Genomic DNA, 18,535 nt, shown 5'->3' on the forward strand with positions numbered 1-18,535 from the left:
CAGAAACCACCGTCTTACCACCCGCCCCACTCCATGGGACCCTCTGCACTGAACCGTTACCCTGATAGCACACACACTTCCATAACTTCTCTGTAGGTCCTCACCCTCAGTTCCTGCCCACCACCAGTGCTGCACCTACCCAGCTTTCCTCTGCTAGGATCCACTTGTTGTGGAGCCAACCCTCTTAGCCTAAAGGAAACACACACACACACTTGCTACACTACTCATGCAAGCAGAGTCTGGCAGCATGCTTTCGATGGGCAGAATGTCTTCTTCTCTGAAGGTCTTAATTGGTTGAATGAGCCTGCCCACATTAGTGAGAGCAATCACCTTAAAGTCAATGGATTATAAATGACAAATTCATCTGGAAAATGCCTTTACAAGAGCAAGACTAGTATTTGACCAAACAACTGGGCACCATAGCCTAGCCAAACTGACACATAAAATTAACCGTCAAAGTCTCTGTTTCCAAGAAAATCTGGGCTCACAGTTTCTGTTTCATAAAAAAATATAGTTTAAATTACTGCACAAGACTGAAAGTGAGAGTAAATCAAAATTTTACTTATAAGCAATCTTCCTCTCAGTTTACAAAATTATTTTCATACTTTTTAATAATCAATTTTTCATACTTTTTAATAATCAATTTTTTAATAATCAATTTAATAATCAATCAATTGATTTAATAATCAATTTTTCTTCCTCTCAGTTTACAAAATTATTTTCATACTTTTTAATAATCAATTTTTCAGATTCTTATGTCTAATTTGTAAGAGAGATTTCTAGCACAATTTCATGATCACTCACTAGAATAACTAAGTCTCAATAAAATGTCTATATTTGTTCACAAAAATTATTTCTTTTCTGCTAATGAGCCCTCTGGCCTCTTTAGTGTGGTTCTGCTAAGAACACAACTATGACCCAGCTGTGCACAAGAGACTTATTAGGGCAGAGGGCAATGTTCAGAGAATTTATTTCCAAGATCATTTTTAATCTATTTGCTCAACTTATGCTATTTCTGTCATCATATTTCTCATATTTGCTTCATTAACTTCTTTCATGCCTCCATTGTTTGTCATGCCCTTCTTTTATCATTTTCTATTTTCCTGCTTTGTTTCCTGTACTTTATACATGTATTCATTCTCTTCACAGTTTCCATAACTTTTGGCACTATCAACATTTAGGATGGATACTATTTTGTTAGGATAGGGCTGTTCTGTGCATTGTATGATGTTTAATAGCATCCCTGGTCTCTTCCCACTACCATCCCCTCTTCACCCCGGTTGTGACAAACAAGTATGTCTTCAGATATTACCAAATGTCCCCTGGAAGTGAAATTATCCCTTGTTTAGAACCACTGATTTAGATGGGTATTCTGAGAATGAGATGTTTGGGATAGGGCTAGAACAGTAAAAATGCAATAGTACTTTATTCCATGGATTAATGAGGTGTTATGAATGATGACTACCCAATAAATATATTTATACTTCATAAATCTAAAATAATGTTGAATACTTACTTGGCAAATATTATTCCACTGTTGCACATAAATATAGTAGTTGTGATTATGTTTACAACTATCACAATTATAATGATCTGTTCAAATGCAATTAGAGAAAAGAAAATGGTATGTTTGTGACAAGCTTCTCAGCTCTAGAATGTCTAAGTTGTCTGTTGGGATCACACCTATTCTGATCATCCCAGACCAAAAAGTAATAGTAAGACTTAGTTATCTTCTCACTCTGTTTCAAATAGTCAAGACCAATTGAGGCCAATTTCTGGTTTATAGACTCTGCTGCAATATCTCTTGGACATTCTGAGAGCTTTCTTCAATTTATCTGACTCATTCTGTGTACTCCACAAAAAAGACTTCAACTCTTTTAGTATGTGCCAGCAGTGATGGAGTTGATCATAAACTACATTTCTTCAATTTGAGGCTTTGAAGCTGACATCACAAGTTTTACTCTCTAAGTATCTCAACATTTCAATTCAATTCATCATATGGGTACTTTACTATGAACTTCTTCAGTTGTATCTACCAAATATTTCATGCTAAATATTTCATCTACTCAAAGAGATTAATATTTCAAATACAAGAAAACAAGTTTATTTAAACAAACAGTTATTTGTTCCTGCTATATGCCAGGGTTTATGCTAGGTCCTGGAGAATACAAGTTTAGGTAATAATGTAATGAAACTGACACACAGCTATCAACAATACTGTAAACTAACTATAATTTTAGTTAGACTGATTTAATCTCACAAGACAAGACATGAAGATTGGAAGACATTTCCCAGAAAAAGTAAAGCTCAAGGTAGGACTTAGAAGATAATACATTTGAACAGGCAGATTAAAGTCACAGGAAATAGGACAAGTGAAATAGGCAAAGAGTATCTATGAGGATACTCCCTTGCCTTTGTGTGTGGAAAAGAAGCTTCAGCTTGAAGTAGAAAGGTTATTTGGCCATGGGTATCATAGTTACAAATTTAGATTATATTATATAAGAAACTGGAGATCAATAGAAATTTCTGAGTAATAATTTTAGAATTTCATTCTGTCATCTCAATTTAATGTGCATTTTGGGGGGCAGATTTTTAAATGAGAACTTTCATTTGATTATTTTAGTCAATAGATTTTTTGCAATATATTTGCAATTCACTTTTTTTTTTCATGTTTTATCATTTGGAATCATTCTGGCCAGAAAGGTATTAGAAATATTTTGTAGTTAGAGGGTTATATCCTTTTTTTCCAACTCTTGCCCACTTGCCTGAAAGGAAGCCCCAAGACAAGAACTATATCTTCTTCATAATTTGTTACCTTCAGAGTATCATTTAATAAAATGCTAACAATTGAGTCACTCTTCTTTTAAGGGAGCACAGCACTTTAGTTATAAATTATTTATTAAATGTAGAAAACTACCTTGATATCTTCTGTCCCTCAGAAGTTGTCTTGATTGACAAAAATCTCTGTTATTTCCTGATGTTTCTGACATGTATCTTATTATGTTGCAGACAGGTCATGTTTCCTGATGAACAGTAGAAAATTTTGGAGACAGAGCAATCCTCTCAAAGGAGCTGAATGTTCCATCTCAGAAGCAGCACATATTTCTTATTAATGACAATTTCAAACATGCTTGTGTGTAAGGACGTTTTGAACAATGTCGCTCCATTAATACCAAATTATATTGTTAGGCTTTTATTGCTGGCTGAAAAAAAGATCACAACATTTAAAAATTTTCATTGTAGACAAAAATAAAAATTAGTTATCACAATTACAGTCATTAATTCATCCACTTTTATGTTACTTTTAAAAGCAGTAGTCTAAATTTTGAGGGCTTCCATTTTTAATAATATATGTTATAACAATATACTCTTATAATCCATAAAACAAGACAATGAGTTCAGTTTTTTTGTTTGTCTGTTTGTTTTTGTTTTGTTTTTAAATAATGTACAAAGAAGTCAATTTGTCCAAGATCATACAGCTAGTTAGTGATGTATTATAAACTCAGCTTTACTTTTAAAACTTTATCTTTTTAACATATCACCCAATGCAAGGAGTAATAATTAATTAATTAATTTAAAAGGAGCACATCCTGATGATGGTGAACCATCACAGTCTTCTAGATAATAAAGTATCTATTTTCCTTATTAATATTTTCTAAGCTTTTGACATCAAGGAAATATTGAGCATTACTTTTTCAAAGACCTTGAAAAATGTAGCATTTTGTTATTAAGAATCTATACCATTAACAAATTGCATTTCTTCAAATTTATTTTGTAAAGGCCAGTAAAAGGTAAAATGAATGCTGAAAAACACTCTGAAAAATTATAGCCATATGCATGATGGGTATCTAAGAATATTTTTTGAGCAAGTGAAGTACAAATTGAGAAATGATGACATGAAAGAAATAGTGTGGAGAATTGGACAAAATTGTCTGCAATTGAAGAGAGGCTCTATTTTACGTAAATTGTGACACCTCTACACAAAGACAAGAGTGTTCATGCAGAAGACCCAAGCAAAGAGCAGGCTTTCTTATATATTGCACAATGCAGTCTCATTAAACACATGTGGCTACCATGTTCTCATAACAACTAAATTAGAGATTTCCAACTATTATGAGATCGACTTAAGTAATCAGATTTCACATTAATATAGAAGGAACACAAAAAGTACCAACAAGAAAATTAAAATTATGAAACATTTTAATTTGCTCTTTTGTATGTCATGCACGGAATATTTTTTGCTGCCTTTTGAAACAGAGGAATGCAAGTCTGTAATGATAAATTCTAAATTGCTTAAGTTCATAGTACCAGGCTTCTGTGAAGCAGTGGTCAAGTGAATGCAAATTCATTCTAGCCCCTTAAAAATTATGAAATAGGCCATTTTTGTACAAATTCTATTATGAGGAATTAGGATTTATTTAGTTTGTTGATTCTTCAGCTCAACCCCCAAAGATGCCTTATATTTCAATGAGTACACATAACTATTCATTATTTGTCTATGGTTCTTATTCTGTTGCATATACAACAATTTAATATATACAACCATTTTATATTTATATATAAAATGAGCTCTATTAAGAATAAAAGTGTTTTCCTTTTTTTTAAGTGTTTTCTGAAACTAATAACACTAAGTAATAGAGAGAGGCTGTTTTTATTGAGAAACTGAGATCCTGAATATCCTCTGAGCTCAGTTATGGTGGAAATATGACCCATCTCAGTTTCCACATCTTCTTCTTGAGAAATCTACTTAATTTTTTTTTTCCTTTTAAACTTAGTTATCAGGGGTGACTTTTTCCTGACATACAAACTGGTGACTCTTGGTGACTTACCTCCTAACCTCAATTTCTTCATTTTTATAATTGAATAAAATCTTATATTTGGCAGGTTTAGACTAGGAATTAGAGACATTATATAAAAAAACACTTGTTATCTAATGGAAGGTGGCCACAAATGTGAGGTCCTTTGATGTATTATTTTTACTAGTTTTAATTTATATGTCCTAAAGCATGGAGATTTCTTCAGTGGATACTTAACCCTGAATGTCAACAGTGTAGCAGTCACGGTTCTGGCCTTGGGTTTACAAAATGAAGAAACATAGTTCTTACCCTCAAACAACTTACATGGCAGTTAGAAAAACTGTAGCAGAAAGAAAGAAAATCCCCATGTGTATTTAAGTGCATTAGAAACAATAGACTCCATCTAGCACAAGAAGAAAATTGTTTTCAAGTGCTGGAAGAGTAAAATGGACACTTTGCATAGGAATTTTACTATTTCTCTTTCTATGTATGAGTCTTTAAAACTGTATCCAGAACAGTATCCAGAACTGTATCTGCTCTTCTACTAGAAGATTTTCCACACCATCCCTGACACAGTGGCCTTCACTATGCAGGCAGGGCAATGGGAGACAGGGAAAGTTCTTGTAATATCAGAGCCTTTCAAATATGTGTAACCCTGACCGATACTGAGAAACACATTTTACTTCAGAACCTATTTCTCCTACTTTCTTTCTCTCTCTCTCTCTGTATGTGTCTCTGTGTGTGTGTGTGTGTGTGTGTGTGTGTGTGTGTGTGTCTTACTCTCTCTTAAAAACCAAACTTTCAGAAAAAAATGTGTGAGATAACTCTGAAATTTTTTCCCATCCCATCCCATCCCATCCTATCCTATTCTATTATTCCTCACTAGAAGAAGTACTGGTCACCATCAAGAAATAGATTTTGTGACCCATTAATGATACAAAACTCACATATAGAAACTTTTGCTAAGGATATTACCCACATGGGAGTTACTGAAGCAGCTAATTCCATGTCCTTCTACTTAACCTTATCTCGAACATTTTCCATTATTTTATATAACACTGCACTATCTCTCTCCCAGTAAGTGGAACAAAATTCCTATTAAACAATGGTTCTACCATGGGTCACTAGATGGTCATAGAAGAAATCTTAGATTTCTAGACATGTTTTTTCAGTTGAAATTACAAAACCTTAGAAGGAAAGATGATTTAGGACAAAATCAGAGTTGCTATTCTAAAAGGAATAAATAACAATTAGGAAAGTATGTTGATGCAAATTTAAATCAATTAAAAAATAACTCACATATATCTCTGCTTATATTTGTAATCAAAACATATTAATCAAGTACCTATTCAAGTTTGAATTATTTCAAGTAAAACTCTTAACAAATTTTAATGTTCCTTAATTTTCATATAGTGTTTTACAGTTTATATGGTATTTTAATACATTACATGTGAACACCATCTATTGTACTATAGAAGATACAGGTATTTACTACTTTCTCAAAGGTATTGTATTACAATGTCCTCATAATAGAGAATTTGCAGATTGCTAATATTCAAAACCAGAAGAATCCCAACAAAAGGGCCAGCACATTGATTGGTAAGTCCCACACATTCAGCCATAGGTCCTGGACACTCATGTATCAGTTGCAAGGTGACCAGTTTCTCCACCTGGTGAGATATCACAAGGGATCATAACTTAAAGATGGAAATCCAGGGAATTCTCTGCTCAGATGGTAAACTCCATTTCTGTAATCCCACTATCTGGTATAAATTCTTTGTCAAGAATGAGACGGGGAGAAAGTTTTGGCTGGATACACAGGGGTGGAGCACAGATAGTGAATGGCATTGCAGAAAGAATCATGGCAACCTTCGTGGATTTGAGAGCCATCTTGAAAAGCATGAAGAAGAGAATTAAGTAGCTTGGATAAGAAGAATGAAGGAGAGAAGTTAAAGGTATGAGGAAGAGAATAAAGTGACTTGGATAGGAAGAATGAAGGAGAGATGCTAAAAGGAACCCTAAGGACCTGACTGAAGTTTCCAGAATGTCAGTTGATAATGGTTCTGATGCATTCATTTTTAGGGAGTGGTCTGAGAAAGTATTGCACCCAGTATTCTAACCTTTGTGCCTTACTAATGGTTGTGATGTCCAACCATGATATTTGGATGAATCTATCACCTTAATGAAACTGCAGGCAGAAATGTCATGATCATTAATATTTAGTTGAATTTCCTAGGAGTTGGTGGTGGGAGAGATTTATTTATATATGATAAATCTAATAAAATACTTCATTTTCAGAAATCTTTTATCTTTTTAAAGTAATTATTTCACATAATTTTAGACATTAATTCTCAAAACACTGAATTAGAGTATGTGCCATGACTAAGCATCTAGGACAACCTGAGCTAACTGGATGCCTAAAAAGTAGGCCTTTAAAAATAGTCTGATAATACAGTTTATCAGATATTTTTCACCTTTTAATTTAATCTAATTGTCACCCACCCTTCTGGAAACCATTTAAGAATATCACATATCTTCAAAGTAACTGTGGGAAACCAAAAGAATTAAAAACTGACACCTCTCGCCATTAAGATACTTAGAATCCAATTAAGGAAGTAGATATGCATGTAAAACATTAGAGCAAGTGAGTCAGAAAGGGTTTCTACATCAATCAGTCAATCAGTCAACATCCTTTGACCCATTATGTGTCAAACATGCTGGGTATAGAGTGTTGAACAAGATAGGGAAGATTCCTGACTTCGGAGAGCTTACATTCCACTGACATTACCAGGTCTAGTCACTAGAACAATAATAATTCAAGGCGCTCATGCAAATGCTGAGTTTACAATCTAGACTGACTCAAAACAATCACAATACAACTCATCAACTTGTAACAAATAAAAAGTGTAACGTTAAATACACATATCATGAGAACAGAGAAAAAATGAACAAGTTGGTGAAATCTGATTGCCTGACGCAGCCCCTTCCCCTGCCTCCATACTACTTACATGTCCCATCCCCATTTTTCACCTCCATGACCCTTACCGACATCTACAAACAAACTTTCTTTTCATTTTATTTTTTTAATATTTTCTTATTTATTTGGCTGTGCCAAGTCTTAGTTGCGGCACGTGGAGTCTTTGCTGCCGTGTGCAGGAATCTTTAGTCGTGGCATGTGTGCTCTTAGTTGTGGCAGGCACGCGAGATCTAGTTCCCCGACCAGGAATCGAACCTGGGCCCCCTGCATTGGGAGCACAGAGTCTTAACCACTGGACCACCAGGGAAGTCCCTACAAATAAACTTCATATTTGATGTCTCTTCTTTTTCTTACCTGTTCACTCTTTGTTGGCCACCGCCACTTCCTCTTGGCTGAAATGCTGAGTTAGTGGTCACCAATGCCCTGCTAGTGATCAAACTCAGTACTTTTCTTCTCATTCTTAACCTTACCTGCCCTTCCTAAACTGTGTCATAGGACTATTTTTCTACGTTCTCTTGAAATTCTCTCTTCCTTTGAACTTCTCGTGAAACTATTTATTTGATTCTGTGTCATTCAGATCTCTCACCATGCACCTCACCATAAGTTCTCCATTCCCATGTCCTCCTATCCAGTCCTCAAATGTAGGAATCTTGCAAGATGGAGTACCATGCTCTCTCTTTTTTTCAGCTCCATATTCCCTCCCAGGACAATTGCATCTTCTTTCATGTTTTCCACTATCAAAGTTGCAGATAATTTTAAAATTTGCATTCAAAATCTTAACTACTTTCCTAAGAAAGTCTTGAAAGTCAACTAATTCCTAGATATCTCTTATACCTCTTGCCATGTAGTTTTTTATATATATATATCTTTTGATGTGGACCTTTTTTTTTAAGTCTTTATTGATTTGTTACAATATTGCTTCTGTTTTATGTTTTGGTTTTTATGGCCCCGAGGCATGTGGGATCTTAGCTCCTCAACCAGTGATGGAACCCACACCTCCTGCACTGGAAGGTGAAGTCTTAACCACTGGACCACCAGGGAAGTTCTGTCTTGCCATGTATGTTAACCATCACTATCTCAAATGCAGCTTGTTAAATTTGAACTCATTGTTATATCTTATTTCTATTAAGATAAACCATTACTTCTGTAACCGAGTCTCAAAAATCTTGATATTCGTTTGATTTTTATCTTTCTCTTAACCTTCATTCACAACAAATCGGATTAGTCTGTACTTTAAAATGTTCTGAATAGCTACCATTTCTTCTCATTTCTGTCCTACTCTCTTATGGAGGCCTGTGTGACCTCTTGTCAGACAATATTGCAAGAACTTCCCTGCGTCTGGTTACTTTCCACATAAATCTAGTCTCTGCATTGAATAAAACAGAATTTAATTGATAAAACAGAGTTGAATAATAAGACAGAGTTGTCTTCTTAAATCAGTTCAGATAATATCATTTCTTCCCTTAAAGATGTTCAGTGGTTTGCCAATGATAATAACAAGAATAAAGATTTATTGAGAACTATCTGTTGGCATATATGATACATACTTTACTTCAGAGTTCAAAAACTGTGGGCCACATTGGTCCTGCATTCATTTATTCAATCAATCATTCATTCAGTCAGTCATCATTCATTCATTCAATAAGTAGTTATAGAGAATCTCTGTATGCCAATGATTCTTCCAAGTTTTGTTCAACTGACATATGTTGATTGCCCTAGTGTTTTTTTTTTTTTTAATTTGAATAGGTTTTCAAGGTTTTAAAAGGGAGAAATTAAAAGATATCTTGCTACTCGGATTTTTTATTTTTAATCTGGTAAGTCTCAGACTGACTCCTACAGGACAATAGATTAAAACTGTAGATATATTTCCTTTTATCCTGGGATATGATCCTCACTTTGCAGAAGTTCACCTCTTTCTTTTAAACTGAGAACCAATGTGATTAGAATTTTTTAATGTACTTGCACTGTTTTCTATCATACAGTAAAATTTTAAAAGCGGTGAAATATTTCTTGAACCTTAGTCTCTATCAAAAGTGAAAAAAATACTGAGAGGTTTCTATGTTTTTAAAAATATTAAAGCACATACTTCTTTGTGAAAGATTATTTCTACATACTGAATACACTAACCACACTAACCAAGTTTGTTTGTGAGAAAAAAAAAAGGAAGCTAAGATACCATTTGAAAAACGATATACTGAATCCTTATGTGTGGCTCTCTTGTACTTATTTATATAAAGTGCCTGGCTCTCATTGCTGTTTAAATATGAGGTCTCATCTTGCCATGAGGTACCTTAATTCTCACAACTCTGTGTGGTTGGTACTAGAAGTCAGGGAAAACAAATAATATGCCCCAGGGCACACAGGGTTAATAACTTTTGAAGCCAGGATTCTTAGCTCAGTCTGAATCCAAACTCATCTTTTCAGTACAGTTCTTTCACATAATAATCTATGATTTGGTTCCAACCCACTGTTTCCAGTTTATTTCTTGCCACACTTCAAATTATTCATCAGTTCCTCTTATACTATGCTTTTATATACATTTGCTTTTGTTTTTGACCTTGCTCTGTTTTTTATATATTGAAATACTCGACTCTTTCTAAGCCTGTTCTTACTTTCACCCTCTCAGAAGTGTTCCTCTGTTCTATGATATTGCTACTTATGACAACCATTTTTCTCTTTGTATTGGGAAATTTATGTATGTTTGTTTCCTACCATTTGAGTACATACTTCATTAAAAATCTAATACAGCATCCAACCCAGGTTTCTATTTTTTATTGCTATATACTAGAAATTTCATTTTTATTTATTTCATTGGACTTAATGTAATTAGAGAAGGCTACCTAGACAATGTTTTAAACAGTCTTAAACAATGACCCCTACAATATTGCTCTTCTTTCCAATTTTATGGCCATTAAAAAATATGGAAGTACTATGAAATGGTAATCATTTTATTTGTAATCTGCTACTTCTTTAAGAGATAGTGGATGTTGTTCTGATGAGGTGAGATATTGACATCACATTTGGAGTGCACACTTAGCTTGTAGCAGATGTTCCCCAAAATGTGAATTCTTGCATGAGTAAATAAATATTGGAACTTACACATAAACATCACTAGTTTAGCATCAACAGTGAGGTCAAAAGTGTTTGTACCTTTTTCCAATTTTCTCACCTTTTCACTAAAGGCACTGGAATATGGTATACTCACAGTGATGACTTTCTGAAATGTTCAACAATTGCTTTTTCCTTACGAAAACCATGTTGCTAAGCAACACTTGTGCATTGGTATATTTATTTCCACAACCTTCTATCATGAGAACAGTCCAGGGTTTTTTCACTTGTAATTACCAGAGTCCCTTGAGAAATAAACCACAACACAGCCACTAAGCTTTGCTTCACATTTTGCATTGATTTAATAGGAGATGAGTATTCCACTTGATCCCCGAATGCAAAGGTTGTTGCCAGCAGAGACATTTCCAAATTGAAATAGAATATGATTTATGGCATGCCTCAGAAACCACGTCAGATGCTGTTCTCCATTATGTTGCTTAACTCTGATCTGTATGAGGGATTCACCTTACAGAGACTGTGCCTTGCAAGGCAAATTGAAAATCATGTTTTCTATTATTGATACACAGCCTCTGTTTCCTTCAGGTTCAAGTGTTAAAAATCAATTGGCTGAGAATGCTCGGTTTTTATATTCTATTTTACATTTGCATTTCAATTTGTCCTGAAATTGTAATAAAGGGGTGTGTGTGTGTGTGTGTGTGTGTGTGTGTGTGTGTGTGTACAGAGAAAGAGCAAGTGAGAGAGAGAGAGAGAAATCTCCTTTTCTTTTTGTTGACAAAGGCAAAAAGGCTGCAGTAGTACCTTCTGTACACCAAGGATTATGGTTCAGTAGTTTCAAAAATCTATATACTCTTTAATAACTAAAAATAAAGGATTTTTGCTAATGAATATTTTTTCTTTAAGAAGCATTAGACAGTATTCTAGGGCTTTTTCTATGTGTCCTTAAGTATCACTAATTTTTCATTGATTTTCATGGGAATTGTTCTAAGTAAGGTCAGAAAGATCCTCAGCAAACTAGCAATGGAGTACAACCATCCAAAGCATGTAAAACTAGGTCGTGCTCTTCCTAATTTGCAGCAGTTTCTACCTCAACAGAAGTGTCAGGCTTAATAGAACAAAGAATTTAGGCTTTGAAATAAAGAAAGTTTGAAGAGATTTATTCCAATCTTAAAATGTCTCTCAGTCGGCCTATAAACGACACTTGCAGTAGAAACTCCCAGCCAACTTCAAGGTCTTCAGACTCCAGGATAAAATTAGAAGAGACCAAAGGCAGTCTTGAAAGATAATCAAATGATCAATGAGCTGATGAGCAAGAGAGGGAGTGAATGAAAGTTCTGAAAATTACTTCCGAAATTTCCTAAGTGGAAAGTGGAGAGTAAACAATGGTGACATGCCCCCTGGTGGACAGAGGTACCTCTGCAGCCGTTTGCCTTGCTTAAAGAAAAAGATGTCTGCCTGTATCAGGGATTTTTAGAGGCTCTTCAATCTTGAGAAAATCAAATACAGTCTTTCCACAACCATGATTTTTTGTTTTTACTTTCAAATATTACTTTATTTACAACTACATTTAATTAATGCTTCATTTATATGACCTCTGCTGTTCAAACCATCTGCCCTCTAATAATAATCCAACGACTCTTAGCACAGAGAAGCTAGACTTTATGTGTTAGGCAACATTGCACATTAGGAAAATGTTCCATGAAGAGGAGTCCATCTTCCCTTTTCTTGAGAATCTGTGCTCCATTTGGACTATTCTTTCAAAAATTCTCCTTCCAAATACCTAGGCTACCTCCCACAAAATGTCTTATTCCACCTGGGAGAATATTTGCAAAGTTTCCCTTCCTTAAAAGTTAGGGTTTGAGACATTATATATCCCATGGTGAAAAAGAGAGAGTAACAGGAGGATGAAGAAAGATTAGAATCTGCTGCTTACATGACTATTCTTCCTTCACCCATATCCCACTAGACCGAGACCCACTGTTGTGATCCTGAGCCTTATGAATTTTCCTCTATTTAAGTGATTTTCTGTCCATCCTCTACTTAAAATTATAGGTCTTGTTCAACAGCTATACACAAAGTATTTATTAATATCTATTTCAATTTATGTAAAATTTGATATGCTAAAACAAAACACTATAGAAAATTACTCACAGTTGGCTTATACTAAAGTTTCCTAAATTTTTCCCAGGTATATGCCAATGAAAAACTTATGATCTTAAGCAAAATTCATTTTCTCTATTCTTTTCTGGTTTCTAAAACTATTGAGTTTTACCAATTAATGCTCAATATAAATTAACCAGTGAAGACTACAAAATCAATATCATCTCTCGCAGTCCACAATTTATCCCAAATATCACCACTGATGCCTCTCTCTGGCAACAGCAGGGTGTAGCATAAAGAAAAAACATGGGTTTTGAATCCAGGTTCAAATCCTAACTTTACCACCTACCAGCTGCTTGGTCTTGGACAAGTCACTTCCACTGTCTGATCCAATTCCCTTATCTTTACAATGGGGATAGTAATTTTTTCAGAGTTTATGTAAGGTACTCAAAATGCCTGACTTAAATTAGGTAATTAATAAGTGATGTCTATAATATTTTTGTATATTATATTTCTCCTATTGTACTTGTCTCTTCTAAAGTTCTTAGTATCTTTAACGCTAGCTAATCATATCTTTTCTTCTCTGCAACTACATTTTTCTCCATATTAATTTTTTTATAAGGTCAATGCTTTATAAAGTCACCCATGGAAACTTCAGTACCTTTCACTCAAAATAGAAACAGCAGTATCTGCACTCCCATGTTTATTAAGCATTATTCAAGACAGAAGCAAACTAAACATCCATCTCCAGATGAATGGGTTAAGAAAATGTGGTATATTCATACAATGATACTACTATAATACTGTTTCTCAATCTTTGTATGACAAGAACTAAAGCAATTTAGCAAAACATTTCTTCTCTTTTCTCTGCACTTCTCATTTTGATTTCTGAAGACTCAATTCTCTTCCTTAAGAGACTCGTAGAAAAGATATGGAAGGTGATGTGTTTAAAATTATGTCTTCACAGTTCAGTAACACTAGCTGATGAACACTCAGACTGAAACAGCCAACTTTAATATTTTATCAACTCATATTAAAAGTACTTTCTCTTTTTTTTCTGCTTGGAGGTTAGATGCTCAAAAACCTTTCAGTCATATTCAAAATTGAATGTATTCCTCTTATAATTGATGCAGATAAAGATTAATACAAATTTCATTTTAAATAGTCTTCAAGACGGTCCTCACATATAGAAAGTTCAAAATCTACATATGCATTTGTTCAAATGCAAACACATACTTGATATTTACCCCAAAAAGGGAGCTGTTTTTGATATTTATAGTTTCTGTCTAATCTGTCAAGGGATGATTTAGTTGATTCTGTACGTTTTTCTATTATTTCCTTTTAATTTAGAGATATAATGTAGGAAGAATTTAAGGAGATAAACATGTTGGAAAGGAATTATTTTTTGTCTTTTGCAGTAAAGGAAATGTTTGGAGAAAAGAACGGGAAATTTGGACAAAGGAGATTAAAAGTGACCTAAAGAAAATATAATAAAGGAAGAAATTGAACAAATAAAAATAAGTTGATGAGTCCAAACATACTTTTGACAACTATTGCCTTGTAAGGAAAGGAATAAAACCTTAGTGAATTTTATGAAAGAGAGGGGTTTTCTTTCTTCCTCTTCCCCATCTATAGATATATGAGGAGGATAGAATGTTTAGTGTGAAATGGCACATTTAAATGGCAACTTTTTTCTAGTTTTATAGAGGTATTATTAACAAATAAAGACTGTATACATTTAAGGTGTACAACGTGCTGTTGTAATATACATATACATTGTGAAATGATTACCATAATCAGGTGAACTAACATGTCCATCATTTCACATAGTTAACTTCTTTTTTGCACTTGAAATTTACTCTCCTGAAAATTTTCAGGTATAAAATACATTATTATTAGCCACAGTCCTCATGCTATATATTAGGTCTCCAGAACTTATTCACCTCATAACTGAATGTTTATACCATTTGACCAACATCTGCTCACTTCCCCCAGCCCGAAAACCCTGGAACCACCATTCTATTCTCTGTTACTATGAGTTTGACGTTTTTAGATTCCACATGTAAGTAATATCACACAGTATTTGTCTTTCTGTGTCTGGCTTACTTCACTTAGCAAAATATCCTCCAGGTTCATCCATGTTGTTGCAAATTATTCAGCTTTAAATGGTTGATTTTTTATTAAATTCAATTCAATTGATCCCAGGTGATTAAATTTGAGGCCAGCCAGACTAACTGCTAAGCACTGTAGCTCAAACTCATCAAAAATCATATGCTTACTTGTTTTATTTTTAGCACTAAAAATCAATTCGTGAAGGGTAAGAAAATATCTTGAAAATAAAAATCAGTTAACCCAAGTTATTTCAAGTCATGAATTTAAATTCTCAGTAGATTCTTTAGTAAACACTAAAGAGCAGTTATCTTTTATGCCTTTGTACATTAGGTAAAGCTGGAAACATATTTGGCTTGAATGTTGTAGCACTTTCCTTGCAGATTTTATAGGCTACCTATTAGATAATCAAACAACTAATAGAGACAAGGAATCTCAACTTGGTAACAATAATAGTAAAAATAGTGTCTATTCATATTTATTATGTGTCAGAAACTTTAGATGTATTAATTCATTTAAGACAATCATCCTGTGAGGTAGATACTATTATTACCCCCATTCCACAGATGTCACAGAGCACTTAAGTAATAACATGCCCCAAGGCATCACAGCTATTAACTGCATAAGTTGGTTTTGAATTTAGCTAAGAGGCTTGAGAGCTTATCTGGTTTTCACTTGCCTGAACTGCTGATTTAGAGAGCCCCCAGAAGAGAAATAAGATAGACACTTCTTGATGGTGTTTCTACAACACACTTAGAACAAGTAAAAGCTTGGGGCATAATTTTTGTAGAGGTGATTGATCTTTGGTGACTTCTCTTCCTTTTGGTCACTGTCTCTCACCCCTGTCACATCTGTTCTTAGGATCTCCCTCACCAAATGCTTTTCCCTGAGTTTGTCGACTGAAAAAAAAAGCACAACCTAAAAATTGAGAACTATGTTTTATTTGGAGGACTTTCTGAAGACTTCAAGCTGGGGAGACAGCCTCTCAGAAGAACTCTGAGGGACTGCTCTGAAGAGGTAAGGGAGGATCCAGGATGTATAGGAGTTTTTGCAACAAAGGCCAGGTAGTCGGAACAGCAAAAGATTACTATTAATTAAAGAAAACCAGATACCTCAAGTTAATGAATTTAGCACTTTTCTATGTATGGGAAGACGCAAGAGTCTGGGCTCATTGAAATTATCCCTTTAATATACACCTTAGCTATCCAGGGTCAGTATCCTGTGCTTTCTCATCCTGAGTCCCCTTGGGGTGCACTGCTGGGGAGCTGCAGTGGCTGAGAGCTTGGTGGTGGGCAGCCCATTTGTCTCCATCCTGAGTTCCCTCAGGGCTCACTGCTGGGGATGACTGTAGTGGTTTGATGGCTGCAACCTCCTTTGTTTACTAATATGGAGGGCAACATTTTTCATTCACAGGTTCCAAGGCTCTCACTGTGTCACTCCACATGAGTCTGCCCTCTTGACACCATATCTCTTGCTCCAGATTTATCTCTTTGTTTTCTTCTTTCCTTTTCCTCCCAATATTATTGTGTCTAGTGTTTCAGGGACAGGTGGGGAGTAATGTACCACCTGTGCACTCAAACCCTGGGAAACAAATTGACAGTTCTAACCATGATCACATGTCATAACCTTAAGTGCTAAGTGGTGATTTGATTTCATTTAGGGAAATTTTCACCACCTATAGAAAACTGGAAGAATTGTTTGGAAGGTGCATCTTTGGGGCCTCCAGATAAACTGACGCAATAGTATATATATATATATGTGTATATATATATATACATACACACACACACACACACACACACACACACTGAGGCTGGAAATTCAGGCGGGACTTGCTACTGCAGTCTTAAAAGCATTCCAAGTCCTTCTTTTGGAAACCTTAGTTTTTGCTTTTAAGGTTTCCAATTGATTGGTTTAGATCCACCCACATTACACAGGTAATCTCTTTTACTTAAAGCGGACTAATTGTAGATGTTAACCACATCTCAAAAATACTCATGGACTTGAGGACACGAGGAGGGGGAGGGGTGGGCTGGGACGAGGTGAGAGAGTGGCATGGACATATATACACTACCAAATGTAGAATGGATGGCTGGTGGGAAGCAGCCGCATAACACAGGGAGATCAGCTCGGTGCTCTGTGGACACCTAGAGGGGTGGGATAGGGAGGGTGGGAGGGAGATGCAAAAGGGAGGGGATATGGGGATATATGTATACATATGGCTGATTCACTTTGTTATACAGCAGAAGCTAAGGCACCATTGTAGGGCAATTCTACTCCAATAAAGATGTTGGAAAAAAAAAAAAAAAGAAGAAGAAATACTCTCACTATGTAGTTTAAACCCTTGACATTTGTCTTGTTTTGCTTTTTTCTTTTTGTAAGTCAAGTGCCTGACTTAAGCTTTGATTACCCAGGCATCCACTTCAAAGAGACATCCACTTCAAAGAAAGTATCTCAAATAAACACATTTCCAGCCATATGATTAGATAAAGAGAGTCAAGCCACCTTTGTTTTAGAGCTCTTGATTGATTTCAATAACGGGCCATTTGTTTCTTTTTCTCTTCCTGCACTGTAAATTCTCACTCTTATGTATTAATTCACCAATAAAGAGTAAGACCATGAAACCCTAGGTCTTCACCCTCAACCTCAATAAAAGCAGAACCTCAGACCCATGCATTCCCTCTCTCTCCCCTTGACCTCGCTGTGTGACCCCAGGTGTGTTGTGTAATTTCCAGGTCCTGTAAGTAATAAACCTTTTCTTTTTTCCCCAAAGTTTCCTGATTATTGCTAATAGTTTCTAACAATTATAAAAACCACAGGGCAGGTCCCACCACATCAGTCCAACTGTGACAGTAATGGATAAAGTGATATTGTGACAAGACTATTGCTGTAGCATTGGTTTGGTTGCTATTCCAGCCATCTTTACATCCCTGGATCCTGTATGGTTTGTTAAATTAATCTCCCAGCTTACCAACAGGTTCTTTGAGTTACCTGTACTATCAATAAATTTATTTTTTAAGTGGTTTCCATCTCTTCCAATCAAGAACTATGTTAGATATATCCAATTTCTCCTTAACATTCTTTACTTCTGGAAGAAAAGTACATGATGAAGACAATGGTAATGACTTGGTAATCTTTCTTTTAACTACTTCCTTGCTTAGTAAATAGTGCTTTCCTAAGATCTCTGAACAGAACATTGGAGTAGACAGGCGGATAGAAGAAGTAGACTGGTGGAGAGAACGTGGGTTTGAGCCTCTTCATATGGTACAAATGACTGTTGGAATGTGGGTTCTGATAATTTAATTGTGCATTTACTGTCTACCTAGGAAGCAATGCAGTGTTTTATATGGGCTGTTTAAATCTTTTTAGCAAATTATTTCAGTTCTCATTTTAGCATAAAAATATAGCATAAAAGAAATTCAACTTATAATAAGATCATATCAAGTTTAAGAACTATCTGGTATTACAGTCTTAATAGGAATCTAGT

The sequence above is a fragment of the Tursiops truncatus genome, chromosome 4 (assembly GCF_011762595.2).
Source record: "Tursiops truncatus isolate mTurTru1 chromosome 4, mTurTru1.mat.Y, whole genome shotgun sequence".
Classification (NCBI taxonomy): domain Eukaryota; kingdom Metazoa; phylum Chordata; class Mammalia; order Artiodactyla; family Delphinidae; genus Tursiops; species Tursiops truncatus.